The sequence below is a fragment of the Protopterus annectens genome, chromosome 8.part0, assembly GCF_019279795.1.
Source record: "Protopterus annectens isolate FY-2018-M chromosome 8.part0, PAN1.0, whole genome shotgun sequence".
Taxonomy (NCBI): domain Eukaryota; kingdom Metazoa; phylum Chordata; order Ceratodontiformes; family Protopteridae; genus Protopterus; species Protopterus annectens.
The window spans coordinates 1,938,056,400-1,938,083,369 of record NC_056741.1 but is presented as its reverse complement, the minus strand read 5'-3'; the positions used below and the strand labels follow the sequence as shown (position 1 = coordinate 1,938,083,369).

Genomic DNA, 26,970 nt, shown 5'->3' with positions numbered 1-26,970 from the left:
CACAAATTCCTTTATAAAAGCCCTGTGGCTGATCCAGAAACAATTTCCCAGGGTCCCAAAGGGGATAAAGCTTCTATGGCTAAAAATCCTGTACCCTCTGAAAGGGATTCCAGAGCCCTAGATAGATGGGGAAAGAAGATATACACCTCAGCTACTCTGGCTATGAGAGTATTAAATTGTCAGTTTCACATGCTTGAAATATCAGCAGTTCCTAATGTATTCGTTAAAACAAAAAATGAGCACACATTCTGAACAGTCTGAATTCAAGGAAATGCAGGATCTGTTGCATGCAGCTGAACAGGTGGGCAAACATACTTTACAATGTGGATTTGATTCATTGGAAGCTTCCTGTAGAGCAGTTGTTACTGGGTCTGTCATACATAGACATGCTTGGTTAAAAGAACAAAACCCTACCTGATGATGTTAAAGCAAAATTATTGGATGCACCTTTACAGCAGGATGTATTATTTGGTGTCAGAGCAGAAGAGGTTTTAAAGAAAATGGAGGATAAGGCAAAGTCTATGCAGATGGTCAAGGATTTTTTACAGGTACAACCCCCTTGTTTCAGCAGGAATTGACCAACAAAAACTGGTCTTTTCCAGCTTCTGACAGATCACAGAGGGGCAAATACAGACGCCCAAGGGTCAGAGATCAGTCACAAGGCCCTTACAAACCTCGCCAATGGGGTACTGCTACCCAGAAAGGAGGAGAAGACAGGCCCCAAGCTAGCAGAAGACAAACACAATGACTCAACCCTCAAACTACCAAGCAAATCTCTCTTGGCAGCTCCCTTGGGAGGAAAATTAGCACTTTTTGCAGACAACTGGCACCATCACAAAAGACAAATGGGTCCTAAACATCGTCTCACAAGGATACAGATTCCATTTTCATACCTTGCCAAGGAGAAAAGGAATGCCAAACCTGCCACCAAATCAATGGGCAGAGGCACAAAAACAAATTACAGCTCTCATGGACATGAGAGCCATTCAACAGGTACCTACACAGGAGCAAAGACAAGGATTTTACTCAAGACTCTTTCTAGTCCCCAGAAAGGACAAAGCATGGAGACCCATTCTGGATCTTTCAATTCTGAACACCTATCTGCAAGTACCAAAATTCAAGATACTAACACTACAGGTTCTTCACATGCTGGGCAAGAAGGATTTGCTAGTAACGTTGGATCTCAAGGAGGCATACCTGCATGTCCGTATCAGACAAAATTGCAGAAGATACCTCCGCTTCATTGCAGGTTCAACCCATTATCCATTCTCTGCACTGGCCTTTGGCTTATCTGCTGCGCCCAGGGTCTTCACAAAATGCCTGGCACCAGTAATTGCATACTGCAGACAAAGAGGAATTCAAATATACCCATACCTGGACGACTGTCTTATTCAAGCAGAAAGCAAGGACATTCTTTTAAAGCATCTGGCATTTGTCAAACACCTTCTAAGTTGCCTAGGGTACACAGTAAACGAAAAGAAATCAAAACTAGTGCCCTCACAAAACATAATATTCCTGGGTGCCAGCTTGAATACAACAGCCCAGATGGCTTATCTCATGCCAGACAAGCAACAACAGCTGACTCAATACTTCAAAATAATGGCAACAAAGACCCAACTCCCTGCAAGAAAAATTCTGCAGGCCTTGGGATTCATGACATCTTGCATACTACTAATACCATTTGCAAAACTGTATATGAGGAAATTACAATGGTACCTGAAAAGCGTATGGACTCAGCACAGCCACAGCTTGGAAACAATGATACCACTCATTCCCTGCCTTCAACAGGAGTTTCTATGGTGGGCACAGGCATGCCACCTCAACAAGGGTCAGCCTTTCACCTTACCCATAGCCAGGCAAACTATAACAGATGCATCGGACTATGCCTGGGGAGCACACATGGCAGGACAGTGCATTCAGGGCAAATGGACTACAGATCAAAGGCATCTGCATATCAGTCAAAAAGAAATGCTAGCAGTACAAAATGCCCTAACAGCTTTCAAGGACCACTTACACCCAGGACAACTAATAATAAAGACAGACAATACCACAGTAATGTGTTACATAAACAAGCAAGGGGGCACACATTCCTACCCTCTATGCAGGCAAGCAATGACCTTGTGGAACACAGCACTGTCTTACCAAGTTCAACTACAAGCACAATTCCTGCCAGGAAAGAAAAACACATTGGCAGACGCCCTAAGCAGAAACATCATGGATCCCCATGAGTGGAATCTAGATCCACAAGTATTTGCAATGATAACTCAAAAATGGGGACGTCCAGACATAGTTTTGGGGGTTTGCAAACAGATCTGTCAACTTCAAAAATTTTGCACAAGGACATTCCACCCACAAGCTTGGAAAGTGGACGCCCTCTCGTTCAGTTGGAAAACATTAATAGTGTATGCCTTTCCTCCACTGCCTCTTCTAGCAAAGTTACTGCTGAAAGTCAGATTAGAGAGGCCACACATGATACTCATTGCACCAGACTGGCCACGCCAGCACTGGCATCCAATTCTAAGGAACATGGCCCACGGCCCACCATGGATTTTACCACAAATTCCTCACCTGCTCACCCAGCGAGACAATCAGATTCTACACAGCCAGCTCAAGACTTTAAACCTGGCTGCATGGCAGATTACCTAAACAACCAGCCAACACCTCTATCCAAAGCTGTTATGGATGTCATTCTGGAGGCCAGGAGGCCCAGCACCAGGAAAACCTATTCAGACAAATGGAAAAGATTTTGCGCCTGGAATCAGGCTAAAGGCCAAAATCCCCTTGATCCAAACATTTCTCAGATTCTACAATATTTAACTGAGATGTTGCACAAAGGACTTTCCTTTTCATCTATTAAGATCCACGCCTCAGCAATTTCAGCTCATTACAACACGGATCCTACTTTATTTTCACATCCACTCCTAAGACAACACGTATCCTACTTTATTTTCACATCCACTCCTAAGACAGTACCTCAGAGGGGCTAGGAACATAAGACCGCCAAGGAGAGCACCAACACCTACTTGGGATCTCAACTTTGTTCTGGAAAAGCTTACACTGCCGCCCTTTGAACCAGCTTTTTCAGCTGATTTAAAATTTCTTTCATGGAAAACTGCCCTGCTACTAGCAATAACTTCAGCTAGAAGAGTCTCGGAGCTCATTTTTCATCAAGACATAGTCTCTCTACGAACTAACCCTTCCTTTATGCCAAAGGTGGTATCCAGTGTGGCCCTAAACCAAACCATTCATTTTCCCCCCTTCTTTCCAAATCCCCAGAACAAAGGAGAAAGACTCCTGCACTCTTTGGACATTCACAGGCAATTGCGTTACTACTTGGATAAAACTAAGGCTTTCAGGAAATCTGACCAGCTCTTTGTAGCCTATGCTGCAGGATCACAAAGAAAAGCTATCTCAAAACAGGCCATTTCAAAATGGATAGGACATTGTATACGTTTCTGCTACACGCATCATGGGAAACCGGTACCTGCTAACATTAGGTCCCACTCCACCAGGGCTATAGCTACATCAGCAGCCTTTCTCAGGGGGGTGCCTACCAAGGATATTCTGGAAGCTGCAACTTGGAGTTCAGTGTACACCTTCACCAAACATTATCACTTACCTCTATATTCTAAGACTAGAGCTGGTTTTGCCACTGCAGTGTTGCAGGGCCTACTAGCTTTTTCTAACCTTGTTTAACTCCACCACCCATCCTTAGCTTTGGGATTCAACCCAAGTGTGATGACTGCAGCAGGGTAACACGATGAACATAGTACAGTTTTGCACCTACCATAAATGTAGATGTTCGGGTGTGCACCCTGCTGCAGTCCAGGTTACCCTCCCTCCATCCCCTCTGAACTAGCTGGACTTATCTATACCTTTATATCCTATATAACCTCTGTGGTGTATTTGCTTGTGCCTGAAGGTATTGTTTTATTTTTATATCTGCATTTTTATATAGCAATATGTATTGCCTACCTATTGGGGGCACCTGACATCTGGGGCAAGAAAAACTGAAGAAAATGGCGTTGGATGCCTCTTGTATACCCCTGGCGCACTGACGTCAGGGAAGAAGTGACAGCAACCGACGCCGGACCAAGACTTTGTAACTCTGGCCGACTGCGGGACCGCCTGACGGCAGGATAACCCAAGTGTGATGACTGCAGCAGGGTGAACACTCTAACATCTGCATTTATGGTAAGTACAAAACTGTACTTTCTCTTAGGTTATTTGACCAGAGTTAGCCTCCACCTTCTTTAACTTGCAAACTCAATCTGAGGTAACAGGGAGAGGGGAATTGTGGGTAAGAGTTTAGCTTGCGAGGTTGAATCTGATGTGAGCTTGGAAAATGGCCGGCTCGGAAGCGATACCCATACGTAATGACTGAACGAGGATCAACAGTACAGATGGAATGTTATTTTAAGACATAACTTCTTTTTCTGCAAGCCCTGGGGTTCATGGCCTCTTGCATTCTACTAATTTCATATGCAAGATTGCATACGAGGAAACTGTAATGGTATCTAAAAAGCCTATGGTGTCAACATTCTCAGACCTGGAGTCCATGATTCCTATCATTCTTTGTATAAAGACAGAGTTCCTTTGGTGGGCAAAGGCCTGCTACCACAACAAAGGGCTCCTTTTCACTCTACCTCCTGCCACCCAAACCTTAACAACTGATGCATCAGACTATGCATGGGGCCTCACTTGGCAGGACAGTGCAGTCAGGGCAAATGGAGGCCGTGTCAGATGCACCTGCATATCAGCCAAAAAGAAATGTTACCTGTACAGAATTCCCTGACAGCCTTCAAGGACCACATTCTTCTAGGACAATTATTGGTAAAGACAAACACCATAGTTATGTGGTACATAAACAAGCAGGGGGAAACCCAGTCGTACCCTCTCTTAAGACTAGCCATGGCTGTGTGGAACACAGCCTTGAGCTACAAAGTGCACCTACAAGCTCAATTTCTGCCAGGCAAGCTAATTTCACTGGTAGATGACGTAAGCAGAAATCTTATTGACCCACACGAATGGAAACTGGAACCAAAAATATTCAACCTCTTGAGGAACAAATTGGGGACCCCAGAGATGGACTTGTTTGCCTCCCCTCAACTACCAATTGGACAAATTCTGCTCAAGGACTTCCCACAGTCGAGCTTGGAAAGTGGATGCCCTGTCCTTTCCCTGCGAAAGCCTCTCAGTTTATGCCTTTCCCCCACTGCCTCTCCTCTGAAAGGTTTTGCTAAAGATCAAACCGGACAAACCAAGGACTATACTGATTGCACTAGACTGGCCACGCCAGCACTGGTACCCTCCTTGCGCAGTATGACACTGCTGGAACCATGGCACCTGCCTCAGACCCCATCTTGCTGTCCCAGGAGGCGGGCCCGCTTCTGCATCCTCAGCTTCAAACCCTGAATCTTGCAGCCGGACTAACTCCCTGAGCTCTCCAATAGCATCCCTTAGTAAGCTGGTGCTAGAGGTCATTCTGGAGGCAAGGAGGCCTAGTACTAGAAAAAACAATGCTGAAAAGTGGAAAATATATTGTTCCTGGAGCCAGACTTGGGATGGGCACAACAGTGCCCAGCTTACCTCGTATTCTTCAGTACTTAACAGAAATGCTCCACAAGGGCCTATCCTTCTCGTCTATTAAAATTCATGTGTCTGCCATTTCAGCACATTCTAATACTGAACCTTTCTTCTCTCACCCCTTGCTAATGCAGTTCCTCAGAGGGGCCAAGAATTTAAGACCCCCCCCCCCCAGGGAGACCCCTACTCCAGCCTGGGACCTTAACTTTCTATTGGAAAAGCTTGCTGTCCCTCCTTTTGAGCCAGCTGCAACTGCAGAGTTGAAATTCCTTTCTTAGAAAACAGTCTTCCTTCTAGCCATTACTTCAGCAAGAAGAGTGTCTGAATTACAGGCCCTCATGGCAGTGGAGCCCTTCATTATCTTCCATGCAGACAGGGTTTCCCTCAGGACCAATCCTTCTTTTATGCCCAAGGTGGTGTCTAGTGTGGCCTTTAATCAGTCGATTCATTTGCCTACCTTTTTCCCAAATCCACAAAACAAAGGAGAATGAATACTGCACTCTTTGGACGTGCACAGACAACTTAGATTTTGTTTGGACAGGACTAAGCCTCTCAGAAAATCTGAACAGCTGCTAGTTGGCTTTGCTGCAAGGGCAGAGGGGAAGGCCATTTCAAAGCAAACCATTTCTAAGTGGATAGCCCATTGCATTCATTTCTGGTGTACGCACCATGGAAAACCTACCCCACAGGGGATAAGATCACATTCCACTAGGGCTGCATCTACCACTACAGCCTTTCTCAGATGTGTCCCCACCAGGGACATCCTAGAAGCTGCTACCTGGAGCTCTGTACATACCTTTACTAAGCATTACCACATGCCTTTTTTTTATAAATCCAGAGCTGGTTTTGCCACTGCAGTCTTGCAGAGCTTAATAGCTGGTCCTGATGGTCTCTAACTTCCTCCTCCCTTCTTTAGCTTTGAGAATCAACCCAAATGTGATGACAGCAACAGTGAAACACAAAGAACATAGTACAGTTGTGTACACTTACCATAAATGTAGATGTTCGAATGTATTCACTGTTGCAGTCCTGGTTACCCTCCCTCCAGCCCAGTCTTCTCTTGGCTCTACCTTTCCTTCTTGTTTGGTGTATTTAAGCTTTCTGGTGTATTTGCTTTTTGTTGGAGCGGTACCATAACATATAATTGCTTCCCATTGCGAGGGCACCTGACATCTGGGCAAGAAAAACTGATGTAATGGCGTTGGCTGCATGTTTTATACCACTGACGACCTGACGTCATGGAAGAATTGACAGCATCTGACGCAGGAATCCAAGACTCTGGTATTCAGTCTGGCTGAGGGCTACCTGCAGGCAGATATCCCAAATATGGTGACTGCAACAGTGAATACACTCAGTCTACATTTATGGTAAGTGTACACAACTGTAGTTTTATTTTCAGAAGGCTGATATTAAGTCAGTCTGTTCATTTAAACCTCTGATTGCTGTAGTTGTATCAACTCATTTGCATAAGCTACTTAATTTTCTATTTTTTCCAACCTTCATGTTACTTTATTACTTGTGTGTGTTGCCCTTTAATATATCAGAGTACATTCGATTTCTCTCTCCAATACTAAATTATTGGAAAGCTTCTCGTGTACTAAGCTGGCACTGGATAGCACTGTTGCCTCAGCATGAGGTTTTCCGGTTCGATTCTCTGCTGGAGCGCCTTCTGAGTAGAGTTTGCATGGGTTTCCTCCAGGTACTCTGGTTTCCTCCCACATTCCAAAGACGTGTAATATGTAGGTTGGACACAAATTGGCAGTAGGTGTAAGTGTGCATGTGAGGGTGTGGTACAGAAGAACAGCCGTGGTAGGGGTAGCCATCCGGCCATGTAAACCTTGGCTGTGAATTGTCACTGTTGAAGTGGTGCCCTGACCCCTTGTGTAAAAGTGGTAAAATGGATTGTGGATGGATGGATCTCCTCTGTGAAGCTGAAATTTGAACCGCTGTCTGCTGAACAGCTGCACGATTCTTCCTAGCCAGAGCTTTATCTTTTGGGGTTGATTTTTACTTATTTCTCCAGACTTGTTTGGCATCAGTGCAGTATAATAACTAGCTGATATCAATTTGAGTAACATTTGGTTATCTTTTTACTATTGTTTTTGACAGTTTCTCCATCTTCAGAAGTGGGAAAGTTGTAATGAGCGTGCTGCGTTTGACATGGAACTGTTATTGTTTGCTTCTCTTAACAGGTCTCTGTTCCGGAATGCCTAAAGGCTGTTACCAGGAGGCGAAGGAGTGATTTCTGCTGACCAGGCACCGAAAGTCCTGCAGAGTAAGTCCTTGTTTTTTTTTTGACTGTTATCTGACAAATAAAATTGTGCCATTTCTGATGTTCTTTCACTGTTGCAGTCATTACATTTGGGTTATCTGCTTGCAGTAGCCCTCAGTCAGCCTGATTAACAAAGTCTTGGGTCCTAAGTCGGTTGCTGTCTCTTCTAACTTGACGTCAGGTTGTCAGGAGTATAAAACATGCAGCCGACGTCATTACATCAGTCTTTCTTGCTGTGCGGTGCCCGAAGCAGTTAGCAAGTGCTGGTCGACCGACTCCTGAAATTTTCGTTTTCGAGTTTCAGAACCGAAGTCTTCAACTAAACGCTAAGTACTTCATTGGGGAAACTTTTTCTTGCTCTAAACCGATGTCAGTAAAAGTTAAATAATTGCATTTCTTGTGGAAAGCAAATACCTCAAAGATTTTCATTTGTACTGCATTCCTTGCTTAGGCCCTGACCACGACGTACCTCACTGTCTGTTTTGTGCCTTATTTAAACCACAAACTACCCCTCGTCAGTATATTTGCGCTTCTAAATATTTTGGTGTTGTGTTCAATTACCCTGATATGTCTTCGGTAAGCCATCCGACTACCGACATTCCGAAAAAACACAAAGATAAACGCAGAGACAGGCCGCCCAGTTCGCTGTGAGGCGCTTTTGCAGCCCCTGATACCCGCAACTTAAGATTTGAATGTGTGTACTGAGACCCGTTTGGAGTCCAGTATGCCGCGAGATGCTTCAACTGTGGAACCTGCGGGTGCCTCTACCTTGGATGGGTCCGGAGCTACTGTTCAGGCACCAGCTTCTGAGAGGGTGTATTCAGGCCTACTGACTTTCATATTAAACCAATGCCATCTTCTTCAAGGCCTAAAACTCGAACCATGCCTAGAATACTGATGCCCAGACCACATGGTCAGGCCTCTATGCCTAAAAAACGATAAGAATGGCTGAAGACCTTATTACTTTAATCAGGGGAAGCCAACCTTCCCCCTCTGAGACCCAGGACTGAGTTTGCTTATGATACATCTAACCAGGTTTCTGAAATTTCTTTTTCCTCTGATGACCAGGATTTACTCTTGTCTACCTATGCAGATTCTGATGCTGAGGAGACTATGCCCTCTGCCTACCCCACCCCCCCTCCCCCTCAGGATTTCTCTTTTAGTGAAACCTTTTATACTCTCAGGTAGCATTTTTGTTGGGAAAGTTAGGATTTCTCTGATTCTAAAAAGAGGCTTCGAGATTTCTTACTCCTGCCCCAGCACAGGCCTTTAGCTGTACCTCCTGCACTGGATATTGTTGATGATGCCTTTTCGGAATGTAGTATGGCCCCTGACTCTCTACCTCCTGCTTACAGAAAACCTGATAGATATTACAGGGTTCCTGACTCTCTCAAGTTCCTTTTCAAAAATCCTGCTGTGGATCCTGAAACCGTTTCACAGGGACCCAAGGGCATTAAAGCTACTACTGCCAAAAATCCTACCCCGACTGATAGAGACTCCAGGGCACTGGATAGATGGGGTAAGAAGGTATACACTTCTGCAACTTTGGCCATTAGGACCTTGAATTGCCAGTTTCCTATGTTAAAGTATCAGCAGCATATTATTTGATTGCGTAAACAGAAAATGTTTGTTACTGATTGTGCTGAAAATGAGGATTTACAGGATTTAATGTATTCTGCTTGACAAGATGTTCTTCGTGTTTCACTGTTGCAGTCATTACATTTGGGTAATCTGCTGGCAGGTTGCTTTCAATCGGCCTGAATTCCAAAGTCTTGGGTCCTGCGTCAGTTGCTGTCTTCTCTTCCATGACGTCAGGTCATCAGGGGTATAAAACATGCAGCCGACGCCATTTTCTTTAGTCTTTTTAGCCATGTGGTGCCCGAAGCAGAAACATTTTGCAAGTGCCGGTCAGCAGACTACTGAAATATTCGAATTTAAGTTTCAGAACCGAAATCTTCACTAAAGCCAAGTACCACGCTGGGGAAACTTTTTTTTTTTCTTGCTTTTTTTCCCATGTCAGAAAAGGTTAATAGTTGTATTACTTGTGGGAAGCAAATGCCTCCATAAGGATTTCCATTTATACTGTATTCCTTGCCTAGGCCCTGACCACAATGTGCCTGGCTGTCGGTTTTGTGCTAGATTTAACCAACGCACTATTAAGCGTCTGTATATTTTTGCATCTAAGTATTTTGGAAACCGATTTAACTACCCAGAAATGTCGTCCGTTAACAATCCGACTACCGGAGTACATAAAAAACACAAAGAAAAGGACAGAGAAAGGCAGTCTAGATCCAAAACCGACAAAGCTTCTCCTAAGCCAGTCGCCCGTTCGCTGGTACTCCGTGAGGTGTTTTCGCAGCCCTTGATACCCACTACCTTTGAGTCGCAGGCCTCTACCGACACCCTTGTGGAGTCCGGCATGCCGCAAGATACTCAAGCTATTGGACCGACTGCTGTATCTCCCTTGGATGGGTCTGGAGCCGCTGAGCAGGCACCGGCTTCTGAGGGTGTTTTCAGACCTCAACATTTGTATATCAAACCGACTACAGCTGCAAAACCAAAGACAAAAGCAACTTCTAAAACTAAAAAACTGACGCATGAGCCACGTGCAAAGGCTTCTATGCCTAAAAAACAGATCTTCAAAATGGCCGAAGACTTTATTACCTTGATCAGGGATACCCATCCCCCTCCAGATAAGAGGCCTAGGCAAGACACTGACTATGACTCTTCAGATCAGAATTATCTATACCTCCCTATGAGGATTCTGATGCTGAGGAGTCTATTCCATCTGCATCTCTTCCTGAGAATTATTCATTTGGAGAAACCTTGCATACTTTGAGGGAGCATTTTCACTGGGAGAGTCAAGACTTCTCAGAATCAAAAAAAAGAGGCTCTGGGATTTTCTTCTTCTCCCTCAGCTTGATCCCTGACTTCCTTACTTCCGGCTTCCAGTAAGCCTGACAGATATTACAGGGTCCCTGACTCTCATAAATTTGTATTTAAAAACCTTGCTGCTGATCCTGAAACTATTTCACAGGGTCCAAAGTTAGTTAAGGCCTCAACAGCAAAAAATCCTACCCCTTCTGACAGCGATTCAAGGGCACTGGACAGATGGGAAAAAAGGTTTATACATCTGCAACCTTGGCAATCAGGGCCTTAAACTGTCAATTTCATATGCTTAAGTACCAACGACATGTTATGGGATTGCCGAAACAGAAAATGGTGATGATTTTAGATTGTGCAGAAAATAAAGAATTGCAGGTATTATTGCATGCAGCTGAACAAGTTGGAAAGCATACTTTACAATGTAGTTTTGATTCTTTAGAGGCCTCCTGCTGGGCCGCAGTTACTGGCTCTGTGATTAGGAGGCATGCCTGGTTAAAGGAACAAAATTTGCCTGATCATGTTAAAGCTAAATTGCTAGATGCACCTTTACAGCATGATTCTCTGTTTGGTATTAAGGCAGAAGAGGTTTTAAAGAAAATGGAAGACAAAGCTAAGTCTATGCAAACTGTTAAAGACTTCTTACAAGTGCAGCCACCAAGATTCAGTAGACACGGGCCTACAAAAAATTGGTCCTTTCCTTTGTCGGACAGAGCTCAAACGGGCAAATCCAGACGCCCTAAGGGTTCCAGATACCAGGCAAAAGACTCAAACAGGTCAAAGCAATGGGGCGCATCCACCTCCAAATCTGGAGGAGATAAAGTGTACACCTACAGAAAGCAATCCCAATAACTTCCACTGCCTACACCAAGCGCTTATCTTTTGGCAGCACCCATAGGGGGACAATTAGCACTTTTTGCTCAAAAGTGGCAGTTAATAACACAGGACAAATGGGTACTAAACATCGTATCACAGGGATACAGATTCCATTTCCACACTCTGCCAATGTTAAATGGTTGTCCAGATCTGCCAAAAAAATCAATGGGCAGAGGCACAGAAACTGGTTACGTTCCTCATGGGATATGGGGGCCATTCAGACAGTACCAGAACAGGAAAAAGGACAAGGTTTTTACTCGACTGTTCTTGGTACCCAGAAAGGACAAGGCCTGGTGGCCGGTACTGGATTTATCGATTTTGAACACATACGTGGACATTCCAAAATTCAAAATGCTGACTTTGCAGCAGCTTCTGCCCATGCTGGGCAAGAATGCTTGGCTGGTGACTTTAGACTTAAAAGCGTCATACTTGCATGTCCCAATAAGACAGTCTTGCAGAAGACAGCTCAGATTCAAGGCTGGCTTAATGCATTACCAAGTCTCTGCACTGCCCTTTGGCGTATCTACTGCGCCCAGGGTCTTTACAAAGTGCGTGGCACCAGTAATTGCATTTTGCAGACAAAGAAGTTTACAAATATATCCTTACTTAGACGACTGTCTCATTCAAGCAGAGAACAAGGACACCCTTCTTCGACACCTGGCATTTGTGAAAAGGCTTCTAACATGCCTAGGGTACACAATAAACGAAAAGAAATCCCAACTGGTACCCTCTCAAAAGATAACATTCCTGGGTGCAAGCTTGAATACAACTGCCCAGATGGCTTACCTCACGCCAGTCAAAGGCAACTGACTACTTACTTCAAACTGATGGCAACAAAATCCTAGTCTTCTGCAAGGCAAATTCTGCATGCTCTGGGCTTCATGGCATCCTGCATCCTACTAATTCCATATGCAAGACTGCATATGAGGAAACTTCAATGGTACCTAAAAGGTTTATGGAGTCAACATTCAAACAGTCTGGAAACAATGAATGTTAAGTTGTCTATCTCGCCTTCATTCTTGCTGGCCGTGATCGGAGCTGATCCTCTGCTCGAACTTGGCCATCTTTAACAGCTCGAGAGCTGTGTACTGGCTCAAGGCTACCCCTTATCCCATAATGCCTAGCGATAGCTGCCCAGATCTCATTTGCCGCTTCAGGTGTCGTTTTTCTGGCTGAGGCTCGTATATTTAACTTTTTGTGTAACTTTTCTATAAAATTTAATTTTTTCTAGTACCTTTTATTTAGATTTAGTGATGCGTGTTGTTGTTAGTTTTTCTAAGTGTCTTTTCTTTAGTAGAACTCGTTTAAGTTAGAGAGTTCTGCTCGCCTCTCCCCCATCCCTTGGTTAGCCGTTTAACTTGGAGGTTCTCCTATTGTTTTTCTAGATTAGCTGTTTAACTTGGAGGCTCTCCTATTGCCATATTTAAAAAAATAAATAAAAACATAAAACCTTTCTCTATATTATAGCTTATGTTTCCTTTGTAGATAGATAGTACTAGTGTGTTTTTTTGTCTAGTTTAATACTATTTTTCTTTTTGTCGGTATTAAATTAGTTGGTCTTCCTTTGTTTGTTAGTACAGCATGTCTAAGGAAGCTAAGGTTTCTGGTTTTAAGAAGTTTGACTCATGCTGTCAGAAAATGTATCTGCCAGATGGGCGCACTAGTTGCGTCTATTGTTTAGGCGCTGTTCACCAGCAGGACTCTTGTTCTGTTTGCCATGCTTTTAGTCCAAGAGTCCTGCAGGAGCGTAAAAATAAACTGATTTTCAGGGGTCTGTTAAAACCCCAGGAGTCACCGGCAAAGAGTTTACAGCCAGTGAAATCCCCAAAATCTATTTAGCCGTCGGCTCCACTCTGAGCCGACTCCGGGTCAGGATTTTCCTTCAATGTCTGTTCCGTCTGGCACCGACAAGACAGCCTCCCTGTCGGCTCCATCGTAGGTTTTGGAGCAGTCACGGAGCCACAAGAGGCTGAGGTCCCCTTCCCTAGAGTCGGTGCATTCGGCTCCTTGGTCTCCATTACTCCAAAGTGAGCATAGCCACCGATCCTCTCACTCCTCTCTATCCTCTAGGCTGTCTGATCACGATGTGGAGAGTAGTCAGTAGGTTGCTAAAGTCGCAGGCACTAGCTAAATTATTGTCCAGCCCTCCACAACAGGTATCTGCTCGGTCCACTTCACTTGATGTTCCTCCTCCAACTCCATTGAGTTCGGAGCCAGAGTTTGAGTAGTGGAACCGTCTTCTCCAATAACTATGTCCCCTTCGTTTCCGAAGTCTGCTCCGATTACCTCGGTGGTACCTTCCATCGAGGGATCTGGGAGCCAGGGCTCCATCGTCTACTCCAGGGTGGGTGGGGGGAGAGTGGCATTGGACCCTTGTCCGACCCCGATGTAAGTGTTTCACTGTTGCTGTCATTACACTTGGGTTATCCTGCTGGCAGGCTACCCGCTGTCGGCCTGAATTCCAAAGTCCTGGTCTGGCGTCGGTTGCTTTCGCTTCTTCCCTGACGTCAGTGCGCCAGGGTTATAAAAGATGCAGCTGACACCATTTTCTTCAGTCTTTCTTGCCACGCGGTGTCCGAAGCAAAAGCAGTTCGCAAGTGCCGGTCGGCCGACTCCTGAGATTTTCGAAATTGAATTTCAGATCCAAAGTCTTCAAAAAAGCTAAGTACCTCGTTGGGGAACCTTTTTTCTTGCTCCAGACCGATGTCAGAAAAAGTTAACAATTGTATTTCTTGTGGGAAGCAAATACCTCATAAGGATTTTCATTCTTACTGTATTCCTTGCCTAGGCCCTGACCACAACATTGCTAGTTGTCTGTTTTGTGCTAGATTTAACCAACGTACTATTAAGCGTCGGTACAATTTTGCTTTAAATTACTTTGGCAGAAGGTTTAACTATATAATGCCGTCGGAACAGCCGACGACCGAAGTTCATAAGAAGCACAAGGAAAAAGAAAAGGACAGGCATCCAAGGTCCAAAACAGACGACGAAGCCTCTTCTAGGTGTGTCGCCGGTTCTCAGTGAGGCGCTTTCGCAGCCCCTGACACCAGCTACCTCAGAGCAACAGGCCGCCTCAGACTCCCACGTGGAGACAACTAGGCCTCTGGATACTCAGGGTATTGGGCCTTTGGAAACTATTCCCTCAGATGGGTCCAGAGCCACTGAGCAGGCACTGGTTTCTGAGGGTGTTTTCAGGCCTACACAGCTTTATATCAAGCCAATTTCAACATCCAAGACAAAGACCAAAACAGTTTTTTAAAGACAAGGAAACAAGTACAGCACTCTCCAGGACAGACTTCCATGCTTAGAAACAGATGCTCAAAATGGCCGAAGACCTAATTACTTTGATCAGGGGTTCCCATCCCCCTCCTGATAAGAGGCCTAGGCAAGACATTGAATATGATTCCTCTGATCAGGTTTCCATTTCCTCTGACTCTTCAGAACAGGGATACTCTTCCTCCCTATGAGTATTCTGATGCTGAAGAATCTATTCCTGCATCTTCTCCTCCTGATGATTACTCCTTTGGGAAAACCCTGCATACCATGAGGGAGCATTTCCACTGGGAGAGTTAAGATTACTCAGATTTTAAGAAAAGGCTCATAGACTTTCTTTTACTACCTCAGCACAGACCTCTTCCTATTCCACCTGTTCTAGACATTGTAGATGTATTTTCAGAGTCCGGCCCGTCTCCCGACTCTTTACCTCCTGCACCTGTTAAACCAGACAGATACTACAGGGTTCCAGATTCTCTTAAATTTCTATATAAAAACCCTGCTGCTGACCCAGAAACTATTTCTCAGGGCCCCAAAGGAGTCAAGGTTGCTACTGCAAAAAACCCTGTCCCCTCAGATAGAGATTCAAGGGTACTGGACAGATGGGGGGAAAAAAGTTTACACTTCTGCTACCTTGGCTGTAAGGGCTTTAAATTGTCAGTTTCATATGCTTAAATATCAGCAATACTTAATGTCTCTGCTAAAACAGAAAATGTTGACAAATTCTGAATGGTCTGAGAACAAGGAAATGCAGGATTTATTGCATGCAGCTGAACAAGTGGGAAAGCATACTTTGCAGTGTGGTTATGATTCACTGGGGGCCTCTGTAACAGGTTCTGTCATTAGAAGGCATGCTTGGTTAAAGGAACAGACAGACTCTGCCTGGTCATGTTAAAGCAAATTTATTGGATGCTCCATTACAGCATGATACTTTGTTTTGTGTTAAGGCAGAAGAGGTGTTGAAGAAAATGGAAGATAAAGCTAAATCTATGCAGATAGTAAAGGATTTCTTACAGGTACATCCACCCAGATTTAGCAGTTACTGGCCTTCTACGAATTGGTCCTTCCCCCGTGTCAGACAGGCCACAAAGAGGCAGATACAGATGCCCTAGAGGCAGGCAACAGCCCAGGGCTCATACAGGCCCAAACAATGGGGTGCTTCTACCTCCAAAATCGGATAAGGCAATCACAGCCATTTAGGAAACAGTCCCAATGACTTCCCTCTGCAAATGCCAAGCATTTATCTTTTGGCAGCTCCCTTAGTGGGAAAGCTAGCACTTTTTTCACAAAATTGGCACATGATCACCCAGGACAAATGGGTCTTAAATATAGTCTCTCAGGGCTACAGGTTCCGCTTTCACACCCTTCCAAAGGCAAAAGGTATGCCAGACCTGCCACACAATCAATGGGCAGAGGCACAAAAACAAGTTTCATCTCTCATGGACATGAGGGCTATTCAGCCAGTGCCACAACAAGAACAGGGACAAGGATTTTACTCACGACTTTTCTGTGTACCAAGAAAGGACAAAGCATGGAGACCAATTCTGGGCCTGTTTATTCTAAATACTTTTCTGGATGTTCCGAAATTCAAAATGTTGACTCTGTAGCAGCTTCTGCCCATGCTGGGCAAGAAGGCTTGGCTTGTAACTTTGGACCTCAGAGGCATACCTGCATGTCCCAATCAGACAATCTTGCAGAAGGTACCTCTGATTCATAGATGGCTCAATGCACTACCAATTCTCTGCACTGCCCTTTGGCTTATCTGCTGCACCCAGAGTCTTCACAAAATGCCTGGCACCAGTAATTGCATTCTGCAGACAGAGGAATTCAAATGTATCCCTACTTGGATGACTGCCTTATTCAAGCAGAGACCAAAGACATTCTACTAAAGTATCTTGCGTTTGTAAAAAGATTACTAATTTGCCTAGGGTACACAGTAAACGAAAAGAAATAAAAACTAGTACCCTCTCAAGAGAGAATATTCCTGGGTGCAAGCTTAAATACAACTGCCCAGATGGCTTATCTCACGCCAGACAAACAAAGGCAACTAACTTCTTACTTCGAAAGCATGACAACAAAAACCCAGCTATCTGCAAGATAAATTATGCAGGCTCTGGGCTACATGGCATCCTGCACTCTGCTAATTCCATATGCAAGACTGCCTATGAGGAAACTACAATGGTATCTAAAAAGTATTTGGATTCAACATTGCCACAGCCTGGAATCATTAATTTAACCAATTCCCTGCCTGCAACAGCAGTTTCGATCGTGGGCACAGGCCTGTCACCACAACAAGGGACAGCCATTTACTTTACCCTCAGCCAGGCAAACACTAACAGATGCATCAGATTATGCCTGGGAAGGGCCCACATGGCAGGAAAATGTATTCAGGGCACATGGCCCCCAAGCCAAAGGCATCTTCACATCAATCAAAAAGAGATGCTAGCTGTAGAAAATTCACTGGCAGCCTTCAAGGACCTTACTTCATCTACGACAGCTGCTGATAAAGACGGACAACACCACAGTCATGTGGTACATAAACAGGGGGGCACACATTCCTACCCCCTCTACAGACAAGCCATGATTTATTTTGTGGAACACAGCATTGACTTACCAAGTACACCTGTAAGCACAATTCTTGCCAGGAAAAACAAATGCTCTAGGAGACTAACTAAGCAGAAACCTCATGGATCCTCGTGAGTGGAATCTAGATCCACAAATCTTCAACATGATAACAAGGAAATGGGGATGCCCAAACATAGATCTTTTTGCCTCCCCTCACAACTACCAACTTCAGAGATTCTGCACAAGGACTTATCACAAGCAAGCATAGAAAGTGGATGCTTTATCATTCAGCAGGAACAACCTTACAGTATATGCCTTTCCTCCACTGCCTCTCCTCCCAGAGGTACTCCTAAAGGTCAGACAAGAGAAGCCACAAATGATAGTGATTGCCCCGGATTAGCCACATCAACACAGGTACCCAATCCTAAGGAGCTTGTCTCAAGGCCCAGCTTGGACATTGCCTCAAATTCCTCTTTTACTAACCCAACAAAACAATCAGATCCTGCATCGCCAACTCAGAACCCTAAATGCATGGCGGATAGTGTAACCATTCAGAATACACCTCTCTCTAAAGCAGTTATGGATGTTCTTTTGGAGGCCAGGAGGCCCGGTACTTGAAAGTCTTATGCAGAAAAATGGAAGAGATTCTATGCTTGGAACTATTCTATGCTTGGAACTAGGCACAAGGCATTGACACGCTTGTTCCAAATATTCCTCCCGTTTTACAATATCTAACTGAGATGCTGGACAAAGGCCTATCCTTCTCATCAATTAAGATACATGCCTCTGCCATTTCAGCTCATTACAATACGGACCCACCTATTTTTCACATCCATTACTTAGGCAGTACCTCAGGAGGGCTAAAAACACAAGTCCTCCAAGGAGAGCACCAGTACCTGCATGGGACCTCAATTTTGTCTTTGAAAAACTCACACTGCCTCCTTTTGAGCCAGCCAATACAGCTGAGATAAAATTCCTATCATGGAAAACCGCTCTGCTCCTAGCAATAACTTCAGCAAGAAGAGTCTCAGAGCTACAGGCATTAATGGCTGTGGAACCTTTTATTACTGCTTGCTCCTTCAGATTGGGTGGAACATCTGGAAGGATTTTCTTTGACTGAAAGGGTGTTTGATGGAAGGGAATTTTGTAACCTCCGGATATAATGCACCGCACCCATCTGTCTTGTGTTAAATTTTGCCAGGCTTTTGGGTATAGTAAAAGTCTTCCCCAGAGTGCCTCCACAGGTGAGCAGCCGGGCAACCGCTCAGGGATGCTGGAAGGGCTTATAAGAGAGAGATTCTCTGTTGCCCTGGTTCTGCGGACCCGCTCTGCAACGAGGGGGGTGTCTATTGCTATTGTTTCCCCCTCTGCCTCTGAAGGAAAAATCACTACGTGTGTCAGGCAAGACTCCCTGAGATTTACGGAGACACATCTCATCTCTCTTCTGAGTGGAAAAACGGACTCCCACGGCAGAAAGAGTCTTGCCTTCTTGCTCACACCTACTCAATGTGTCTTTCACCTGTGGCCCAAAAAGAAAGGAGCCATCAAAGGGGGTATTGGTGAAGGACGCTCGAAAAGGTTCCACAAAGTTACACAGCCGCATCAGCGCATGCCTCCTAACAGCCACACCGGTGCCTGCGGCTCTACTCGCCCCATCGGCTGCATAAGAAATGAGCCTCATGGAGGAGTTAACTACAGAATTAAACGTCGCTATCTGGGAAGCTACTTTGGCTTGTACTCCCTCAGCTGTATGATCTTGACAGGGAATCTCCAAGCTCTTTAAGGAGATCCGTTTGAAGTAGAGTAAAATGACATAGGTAGTTCAGTGACCTCATGGAGAAGGTCGCTGAAGCAAATCTTCGCTTCCCGTATTTGTCCATCATCCTAGACTCCTTGTTAGGGGGATGGACAGATGAGGAGGTCTCCGCTAACTCTTTTTTTTTGGTGGCTGCTGCTACCACCATGGCATATTCTGGGGTGCTGTAATAAACTTACCAGGTCTCCTCTGAGTTGGTTCTACTGTATCCAGAGCGGACCAAGCAGTTTGAGCCACTACTATCATAAGTGGATCGAAAGCCGGAGAAACCCAGGAGGTGGAAGGTCGGGAACCGAAAGCACCCAGGAATGCAGACTCATCCTCTGTAGGGGCTAGGGGATTCCAGTTCCCACTCTGCCAAAGCATTTCCAGGATGTCCGAGAAGGAAACCTCTTCAGAGGGGAATCTCGGGGACCCTTCCGAATCATCGAAGTCTGTATCAGAAGTGACAGACTCAGGGGAGTCAATGTGCTTCCACTTGCACTTCTTCCGAAGGGGCTCCTCTGCGTGATCAGGGGAGGCCTCGCTAGAAGAGGAAACACCCAATGTGGTGTCCTGGAGCATCGGTTCCCTACGCTTAGGGTCTAGAGGAGGAGCTGAGTTTGGCAGAAGCACTATGGGGGACGGAGCTGGTGGGGCTGGTAGTGGAGCTAACTCAGGGGACAGCACACTCCGCATGAGCTCAAAGGCATCCCTGCCACGGGGCAGAGAAAGCTCCGGTTCCGAAGAAATAGGAATCTTTCTCCGCGGTGAGTGGGACGGCTCCGAGGCCGATGTAGGAGCCGAGCTCACCTGCACCGAAGCTCCGAGAAGGAGAAAGTACAGTTGTGTACCTACCATAAATATAGATGTTAGAGTGTATTCACTGTTGCAGTAATTACACTTGTGTTATCCTACTGGCAGGCTACCCGCAGCCGGCCTGAATTCCAAAGTCCTGGTCCGGCATCGGTTGCTGGTGCCTCTTCCCTAACGTCAGTGTGCCTGGGTATAAAAGATGCAGCAGACACCATTTTCATCAATTTTTCTTGCCCCAGATGTCAGGTGCCCACAAAAGGGTAGGCTAAAACACATTGCTTATAAAAGCATGCACTAAAACAATACCTTCATCTACAAGCAAATACACCACATAGGTTGTATAGAATAGAGAAGTACAGATAAGTCCCAGCAAAGAAAGGGGGATGATGGGTGGGTAACCTGGACTGCAACAGTGAATACACTCGTGTACCTACCATAAATGTAGCTGTTCAACTGTACTATGTTCATAGTGTTTCAATGCTGCAGTCATTACACTTGGGTTGAATCCCAAAGCTGAGGTTGGGCGGCTGGGTCTAAATAGAATTAGGAGTGGCTATAAGGCCCTGCAGAACTGCAGTGGCAAAGCCTGCTCTGGATTTGGAGTAAAGTGGTAAGTGGTAGTGCTTAGTAAAAGTATGCACTGAAGTCCATGTTGCAGCCTCTAAAATATCCTTGGTTGGAACTCCTCTGAGGAAGGCTGCTGACGTGGCTGCTGCCCTGGTAGAATGTGGTCTAATGCCCTTAGGCACTGATTTGCCATGTTGACAGTAGCAGAAACGAATGCAGTGTCCTATCCACTTTGAAATGGTCTGCTTTGAGATAGCGTTTCCTTGTGATCCTGCAGCATATGCCACTAAAAGTTGCTCAGTCTTTCTGAAAGCTTTAGTTTTGTCCAAGTAGAAGCATAGCTGTCTGGGCATTTCCAAAGAATGCAGAAGTCTCCCCTTTATTCTGTGGGTTTGGGTAAAAAGTAGGCAAATGAATGGTTTAAGAGCCACACAGGACACTACCCTTAGGCATAAATGTTGGGTTTGTCCTTAGAGAAACCCTGTCCGGATGGAAGATAATAGAAGTTTCAAAATTGCTAGAAAAAAAGAGCCATCCAGGAAGTCCCTGCAGACCAGCACGGATCCAGAACTTACTCAAGGTTCTTTTTGGTACCAAAAAAGGCAGGGGAATGGAGACCGATTCTGAATCTTAGCAGACTAAACTGGTCTGTTCAAAGAACAAAGTTTCGGATGGTCACACTGCAGTCCATTTTACCCTTTCTGGGTCAGGACAATTGGATGTGCTCGATAGATCTTCAGGACGCGCATTACCATATCAAGATGGACAGGTGCTCCGGGAGATATCTTCGCTTCCGGGTGGGGGCCAGTCATTACCTGTTCAGAGCTCTGCCCTTTGGTCTCACTACAGCCCTCAGGGTGTTTACCAAATGTATGGCAGTGGTCACGGCTCACCTGAGACGTCAAGGATTTGAGGTATTTCCATATCTATACGACTGGCTCCTCACTACTAACACCAGGCATCAACTCCTACAAGCGCGGGATTATACAATGCACAATCTGCACCCAGCTAGGCATTACAATAAATTTCGAAAAATCTGCCTTGTTGCCCTGTCAATCTAGCACTTGCATAGGAGAAGACTTGGACACAAGAGATATGTTCGCAAGGCTACCACTAGAAAGGGTGTCAGCGGTTTGTCAGCAAGTGCAAAAGGATCCATGTCAGGTATGTCCTTCAAACTCTGGGCTCCATGGCAGCTTCCATTCTTCTAATCCCATTAGAGCGCTTTCACATGAGAATTCTTCAGTTCTATTTCTTGTGGAAAGCAAATACCTCATAAGGACTTTCATTCGTACTGTATTCCTTGCCTAGGCCCTGATCACAATGTTTCTGGTTGTCGGTTTTTGTGCTAGATTTAACCAACGCACTATTAAGCATCTGTATGATTTTGCTTTAACCTATTTTGGACGCCGGTTTAATTATCCAGAAATGACGTCTGATAGCCATCCGACTACCAGAGTTCACAAAAAACGCGAAGAAAAGAGAGAAACAACCGAGGTTCAAAACAGACGACGAAGCTTCTCCTAAGCCAGTCGCTGGTTCGCCGGTTCTCAGTGAGGGGCTTTCGCAGCCCCTGATGCCCGCTACTTTAGTCACAGGCCGCTTAAGACTCCCAGGTGGAGTCTGCTATGCCGCTGGAAACTCAAGTTATTGGAGTCTCTGAGACTATTCCCTCAGATGTATCCAGAGCCGCTGAGCAGGCACCAGCTTCTGAGGGTGTATTGAGACCTAAACATCTTTGCATTAAACCGAATTCAGCTTCAAAGGCAAAGACTAAAGCACTTTCTAAAGCAAAGAAACAAACTTAAGAGCCATGTGGACAGGCCTCTATGCCCAAAAAACAGATGCTCAAAATGGCTGAAGACTTTATTACCTTGATCAGGGGTTCCCATCCCCCTCCTAAGAGGCCTAGGCAAGAGACTGACTATGACTCTTCAGATCAGGTTTCTATTTTCTTCAGATTCCTCTTCTGATCAGGAATATCCCCCCCCCCCTCCCCATGAGGATTCTGATGCTGAAGAATCTATACCTTCAGCTTCTCCTCCAGAGGACTATTCGTTTAGGAAAACCCTGCATACCATGAGGGAGCATTTCCACTGGGAGAGTCAAGATTTTTCAGAATCTAAAAAGAGGCTCAAGGATTTCCTTTTACTACCTCAACACAGGCCTCTAGCCATTCCACCTCTGTTAGACATTGTAGATGTCTTTTTGGAGTCTAGTCTGACGCCTGACTTCTTACCTCCAGCTCCTGCTAAGTCTGACAGATATTACAGGGTTCCTGACTCTCTCATGAATTCCTTTTTAGAAACCCTGCTGCAGACCCAGAAACTATTTCACAGGGTCCCAAAGGGGTTAAGGCTTCCACTGCAAAAAACCCTACCCCCTCTGACAGGGATTCTAGGGCACTGAATAGATGGGGGAAAAAGGTTTACACATCTGCTACCTTGGCTATAAGGGCCTTAAACTGTCAGTTTCATATGCTCATATGTTAGCAACATGTCATGGCATTGCTTAAATAGAAAATGTTAAGCTCTGAATGTGCAGAAAACAAGGAAATGCAGGATTTATTGCATGCAGGTGAATAAGTTGGAAAACATTCAATGTGGTTTTAATTCTTTGGAGGCCTCCTGCAGGGCTAAAGTTACAGGTTCTGTACTTGGGAGGCATGCTTGGTTAAAGGAACAAAATCTGCCTTATGTCAGTTAAATTATTAGATGCACCTTTACAGCATGATTCTTTGTTTGGTGTCAAGGCAGAAGAGGTGTTAAAGAAAATGGAGGACAAAGCTAAATCTACGCAAACTGACAAAGATTTTTTACAAGTACAGCCACCTAGGTTTAGTAGACACTGGCCTACAAAGAATTGGTAGTTTCCTGTGTCAGAAAGACCTCAAAGGGGCAGATCCAGACACCCTAGAGGCAGATCCCAGGCGCAAGGTTCATGCAGGTCAAAGCAATGTGGTGCTTCTACCTCCAAGGTTGGAGAAGACAAATCACAACCATACAGGAAGCAGTCCCAATGACTTCCCCCTGCCTGCACCAAGCACGCATCTCCTGGCAGCACCCTTAGGGGGAAAATTAGCACTTTTTCTCAAAATTAACACATTATAACCCAGGACAAGTGGGTTCTAAATATAGTGTCACAAGGCTACAAGTTCCATTTCCATACCCTGCCAAAGGCAAACGGCTGGCCAGATCTGCCAAAAATCAATGGGCAGAGGTGCAAAAACAAGTCTCATCCCTCATGGACATGGGGGCCATTCAACAAGTATCAGAGCAAGAGCAGGGACAAGGATTTTACTCAAGACTGTTCTTGGTACCCAGAAAGGACAAGGCCTGGAGACCAATACTGGACCTGTCTATTCTGAACACTTTCCTTGATATACCAAAATTCAAAATGTTGACTTTGCAGCAGCTTCTGCCCATGCTGGGCAAGAATGCTTGGCTTGTGACTTTAGACCTAAAAGAGGCATACCTGCTTGTCCCAATCAGTCATGCAGAAGATACCTCGGATTCAAGGCAGGCTCATTGCATTACCAGTTCTCTGCACTGCCCTTTGGCTTATCTACTGCGCCCAGGGTGTTTACAAAGTGCCTGGCACCGGTAATTGCATTCTACAGACAGAGGAATACAAATATATCCTTACTTGGATGACTGATTCAAGCAGAGAACAAGGACATTCTTCTACAGCATCTGGGGTTTGTGAAAAGACTTCTAACATGCCTAAGGGTACACAGTCAACGAAAAGAAATCAAAACTAGTACCCTTTCAAGAGATAATATTCCTGGGTGCAAGCTTAAATACAACTGCCCAGATGGCTTATCTCACGCCAGACAAACAAAGGCAACTGACTACCAATTTCAAAATGTTGGCAACAAAGGCCCAGTTATCTGCAAGAAAAGTTCTGCAGGCTTTGGCCTTCGTGGCATCCTGCATCCTACTAATACCATATGCAAGACTGCATATGAGGAATCTTCAGTGGTACCTAAAAAGTGTTTGGACTCAACATTGCCACAGCCTGGAAACGATGATTACTCCCATTCCCTGCCTGCAACAGGAGTTTCGATGGTGGGCGAAGGCTTGGCACCAGAACAAGGGACAGCCATTCACATTACCCCCAGTCAGGCAGACACTAACAACAGATGCATCAGATTATGCCTGGGGGGGCCCACATGGCAGAAAGATGCATTCAGGGCACATGGTCCTCAAACCAAATGCTTCTACATATCAGTCAGAAAGAGATGCTAGCTGTTCAAAATGCCCTGACAGCCTTTAAGGACCAACTTCATCCGGGAGAGCTACTGATAAAGACAGACAACACCACGGTCATGTGGTGTATGTAAACAAACCGGGGGGGGGGCTCACAATCTTGCCCCCTTTGCAGACTAGCCATGACTTTATGGGACACAGTATTGACTTTCCAAGTACATCTGCAGGCACAATTCCTGCCAGGAAAGGAAAACACTTTGGGAAACAAACTAAGCAGAAACCTCATGGATCCCCACGAGTGGAAGCTGGATCCACAAGTCTTTAGCATGATAGCAAGGAAATGGGGATGCCCGGACATAGATCTATTTGCCTCCCCTCTCAGTTATCAACTAAAAAGATTCTGCACAAGGACTTATCACAGACTAGCATTGAAAGTGGATGCCCTATCTTTCAGCTGGAAAAACCTATCAGTATATGCCTTTCCTCCACTGCCTCTCCTCCCCAAGGTACTCCTAAATGTCAGACAGGAGAAGCCAAAGATGATACTGATTGCCCAGACTGGCCCCGCGAGTACTGGTATCCAATCCTAAGGAACTTGTCTCAATGCCCAGCTTGGACCTTACCTCAAATACCTAATCTACTGTCCCAGCAAAACAATCAGATCCTGCACAGCCAACTCAGTACATGGAGGATAATCTAGTCATACAAACCTCACCTCTCAGTAAAGCTGTGATGGATGTCATTTTGGAAGCCAGAAGGCCTAGTACTAGAAAATCTTATGCTGGAAAATGGAAGAGATTCTGTGCTTGGAACCGGGCACAAGGAACTGATATAGCTGTTCCAAATATTCCTCAGATTTTGCAATACTTAACTGAGATGCTGGACAAAGGCCTATCTTTTTCATCAATCAAAATTCATGCCTCTGCCATTACGGCTCATTACAATACAGAGCCACCAATCTTTTCTCATCCTTTATTAAAGCAGTACCTCAGAGGTGCCAAAAATGTAATGCCTCCAAGGAGATCACCAATACCGGCATGGGACTTCAACTATGTCTTGGAAAATCTCACCTTGCCTCCTTTTTAGCCAGCTGGTACTCTTGATATGAAGTTTTTATCTTGGAAAAGAGCTCTGCTCCTAACAATAACCTCTGCAAGACTAGTTTCAGAGCTACAGGCACTTATGGCTGTGGAACCTTTTATCATTTTAATCCAGACAGGGTCTCTGAGGACAAACCCAACATTTATGCCTAAGGTGGTGTCCAGTGTGGCTCTTAACCAAACCATTCATCTGCCAACTTTTTATCCAAACCCACAGAACAAGGGGGAGAGAATTCTGCATTCTTTGGAAGCACACAGACCGCTTAGATTCTACTTGGACAGAACCACAGTTTTCAGGAAGTGAGAGCAGTTACTAGTGGAATATGCTGCAGAATCACAAGGAAAGGCCATCTGAAAGCAGACTATTTCAAAGTGGATAGGCCACTGCATTCGTTTCTGCTATTTACACCATGACAAGCCAGTGCCTAAGGTCATTAGGCCACATTCAACCAGAGCTGCAGTCACTTCAGCAGCCTTTCTCAGGGGAGTACCTACCAAAAACATTTTAGAGGCTGCTACTTGGAGTTCAATGCACACCTTTGCAAAGCACTGTCATATGCCACTCTACTCTAAATCCAGGGCAGGTTTTACCACTGCAGTTCTGCAGGGCCTCATAGCCGCTCCTAATGCTGTTTAGCTTCAGCCTCCCAACCATAGCTTTGGGACTCTACCCAAATGTAATGACTGCAACAGTGAAACATGAAGAACATAGTACAGTTATGTACACTTACCATAAATGTAGATGTTAGAGTGTATTCACTGTTGCAGTCCAGATTACCCACCCCCCTTCCCCCTTTTTTCTGCTGGAACTTTTCTTTCCTTCCCTGATTTATACAACCTGTGTGGTGTATTTGCTGGTAGATGAAGGTAAAGTTTATATTGGTGTATGTATTTTTATATATATATATATATATATATATATATATATATATATATATATATATATTTATATATATATATATGCATATATATATATATATATATATATATATGCATATATATATATATATATATATATATATATATATA

General features: G+C 44.9%; 1 protein-coding gene across 4 annotated transcripts in view; it reads left to right on the top strand.

Moving 5' to 3' along the window:
- Positions 1 to 26,970, top strand: part of CTCF (CCCTC-binding factor) — a 2,058,695-nt gene that overhangs the window by 295,857 nt on the left and 1,735,868 nt on the right. For all 4 annotated transcript variants that reach the window (XM_044081452.1, XM_044081454.1, XM_044081451.1 and 1 more), the window contains exon 2: positions 7,779 to 7,861. The gene's annotated coding sequence lies outside the window, so the exon portion shown is untranslated. The remainder of the gene's footprint in view (positions 1 to 7,778; positions 7,862 to 26,970) is intronic.